Raw genomic sequence first — 3312 nt, forward strand, 5'->3', positions numbered from 1 at the left:
ATGGTCTCACGGTTGATGGGATGGAGCCCCACATCTGGCTCTGGCTCCTGGCCCCGAGCCTGCTTGGGATCCTCTCTTCCTCTCTCTGCCCCTCCCCCACTTGTATGTACCCTCTCTCTCTCAAAATAAATAAAATTAAAAAAAAAAAAAAGGTTCACTCTTTGGGGAGATGGAAGGAACTGGTGATTTCTTGAAAGAAGACCTGGTAAAGCAAGGGCCATGAGGAGTGGGCCCACTGGGGAGGTCTCCATAAGTAGACCTGGCCACTGCTCTAAAGACCTTGACGCTCACCTCTCACACCTGGCGCTTAATCAACATGCAAGTTGAGGAGCAGGCTGGTCCAGAGGACAGAACCGGTTGCAATCTGTAAATAGTGACATCGGTCAATTTTAGGTTATGTCTGCTTCACTGTCGCTATCTTTCCGTTTCCTCCTTGTGTGATATTTTGTCATGCAAAAAGGTTATGGGACACTTACCACTAGTCCTACTCAGCAGTGCAGATATTAAATAGGACATGAAAAGGGGAACCATACAGGCAGAGAGGAGGGGACAAGCAGCCCCTGGAACGCACTTCTCACTGCCCTGTCGCCAGAGTTGCAGTAGAAAGGGCCCTGTTCCAGTGATGTTGAGATGGAGGAGGAACACACTTGGCTGGCGTGAGTGATTAAAAAAGAAGGGATTTTTAAAAATGTTTATTTATTTGTTTTGACTAAGACTTAATATTTTAATTTTTTAAAAATGTATTTGTCAAAATGTCACATGCGATTTATGGAACAAACCATAAAATGCTGTGCAATGAAATCAATGATGAAAGAGCCGAAGATTCGTATGTGCAAGAATGATTCCCAGTTCATCACAAGCCTCAATCACAACTTTGTCAGCAGCGGAGCCGGAAGGAGCGGCTATGCCACAGCACTCCTGTTAGCTCTGTCTACGTTACCCCTGAAGGAAAGAAGGCATCGGAGCTGATAGGAACTTCATTAGGTTTCTCAACCCATTCCTTCTTCTCTGCTTCAGTTAGTAGTAGTTCAGGGACTTCCTCAAACAGTACCTTCCACTTTACCAAATCTTCATCCTCGCCTATGGTTCTGGTAACACACTGATCAATGGCATTGGAGATTTCTGCTCTCTTCACTCCAGTTTTAAACTTCATTGAAAACACTTGTGGATAATGTCTAAGCCACCAATAGTTTGCCTTATCCACTGCAAGGTCGTGCAGTGTTTTCAGGACTGCTGTCCTGCTCCAATACCGATAACCTGACCATTCCTGGCATAGCACACGGAGTTAGACTGCGTGTACTTCGCGGCATCGGTGGCTACAATGAAGTCTCTGAGCGCAGACGCTGGCAAATCTTTATTCTCGATCACAACATTGCTAAACAATGACCTGTCGATGACGCCATTATTTCTCTTCTGAGAGACCCAACTCTCTTAAACGAAGACCCAAGAGAGTTGGAACTTCGTTTTCATCTGGACTGTGAGACTGGTCCAGCTGAAGAACACAGTAGTACCCACTTTTCTTTTTGGAAAGTATTTTCAGAGCTTCATCTTCATATCTTAGGGCAACAATACCATCCGATACCTCTCCGGAGATAATTTTGGCAGTAGGGACATCACAAATATCAGATAATGCAACAAAGTCACCAAATGAAGACATCCCGTCAGCCCCTCTTCCTCTTGCATATGCAGTTGATATGAGCGTAAGGGTTGTTGTTGTTTTTTTAAATATTTTTGAGAGAGAGAGAGAGACAGAGAGAGAGAATCCCACGCAGGCTCCGCACTGTCAGCACAGAGCCCAACACGGGGCTTGAACCCACAAACTGTGAGATCATGACCTGAGCTGACATCGGATGCTTAACCAACTGAGCCATCCAGGCGCCCCAGAGTGTAAGGGTTTTACACAGATCGTAGACCATGCAGACTTTGGCCTCATCTTCACTTGGTGGAATTTCCAACAGCAGTACCTGATGGGCTGACATGTTTGAAAGAGGCAGCAGCAGGAATGTCTAAAGCTTCTTTGAGTTTCTTCACTGTATACAAATTTATAAATCCAGGGGCTCCATTTAGAACTGTGATGGGAAGATTGGGCTTCAGCGCTTTTGATGAGAAGGAGTTTGGTGAGCATTCATTCCATACCTCAAGGGTATCTGAGATAGTCCTTTACTATACTGTGTCCTGAAGTAATCTGAAATTGCTTCCTCATATTGTGCCGTACGAGTGAAAGCCTTCAAGGCTCAATGGCGTCTAGTCTCCAAGCGGGTGTCTTAACTGTCGGAGTTCTGCATCTCTGCGGACGTGGCCACATAGTCCTCGGGTTCACATACTACTGTCACTCGAGCGTGGTTTTCGGCTGCTGCTCTCAGGAGGGTTACTCCACTAATATCAATCTGCTCAACAGTTACATCTGGAGAAGCCACTGTCTTCACAAAGGGATACAGATTACAGACGACAACCCTGATAAGATTGAAGTCAAGTCTGGCCATGTCAGCATTATCTTCTGGGATATTATGAGCCAAGATACTGGCATGGACTGCAGGATGCAAGGTTTTCACACGGCCCCCTAACATTTCAGGAAATCCCGTCAGCTCAGAGACATCTCTGACTGCCAGACCAGCATCCCTGAGAGCTTTTGCAGTCCCTCCAGAAGCGATCAGATTCACACCAACAGAAGTTAGGTTTCTGGCAAATTCCACGAGGCCTGTTTTGTCAGGGACACTAAACTAGGCGAGCTGGCCTGGTGCCATGGCTGCGGGTGGCAGGGTGGGGAGTGAATGAGGGCAGCTGTGGCGATGCCAAATGCAGAAGGGCACAGAGTGGCCAGAACACGCACGATCAGGCAGGCTAATGTTTATTTATTTTTGAGAGACAGAAAAAGAGAGAGAGCACGAGCAGGAAAGGGATTGAGAGAGAGGGGAAAGAGGATCCTAATCAGGATCTATACTGACACCAGTGAGCCCGATGCAGGGCTCACACTCATCATGAGGTCATGACTTGAGCCAAAGTCCTCTGCTTAACCGACTGAGCCACCCAGGTGCCCAGGAACTTTTAAAAAGAATGGGTATGGGGAGAGAACAGCTATGTGACTATGTCACATTGGAAGTACCTCTGTCAAGGAAGTAGCCTAGTTAGAAAAGGGGAACTCCTATGGGGCACCTGGCTGGCTCGGTTGGTAGAGCATGTGACTCTTGATCTCAGGGTTGTGAGTTCCAGCCCCATGTTGGGTGTAGAGATTACTTAAATAAAATCCTTAAAAAAAGAAAGAAAGAAAGGGAGAGCCCCTAAAATCCTGTAGCTGAGATCATGAGGCTAGCT

The 3312-nt window shown here is 46.6% G+C and overlaps 1 pseudogene; it reads right to left on the reverse strand.

The window, feature by feature from the left end:
* Positions 1-700: 700 nt before the first annotated feature.
* LOC101098331 lies at positions 701-2744 on the reverse strand (annotated as a pseudogene).
* Between the last annotated feature and the right edge of the window lie 568 nt (positions 2745-3312).

Source organism: Felis catus, chromosome D1, assembly GCF_018350175.1.
Source record: "Felis catus isolate Fca126 chromosome D1, F.catus_Fca126_mat1.0, whole genome shotgun sequence".
NCBI classification, from domain to species: Eukaryota; Metazoa; Chordata; class Mammalia; order Carnivora; family Felidae; genus Felis; species Felis catus.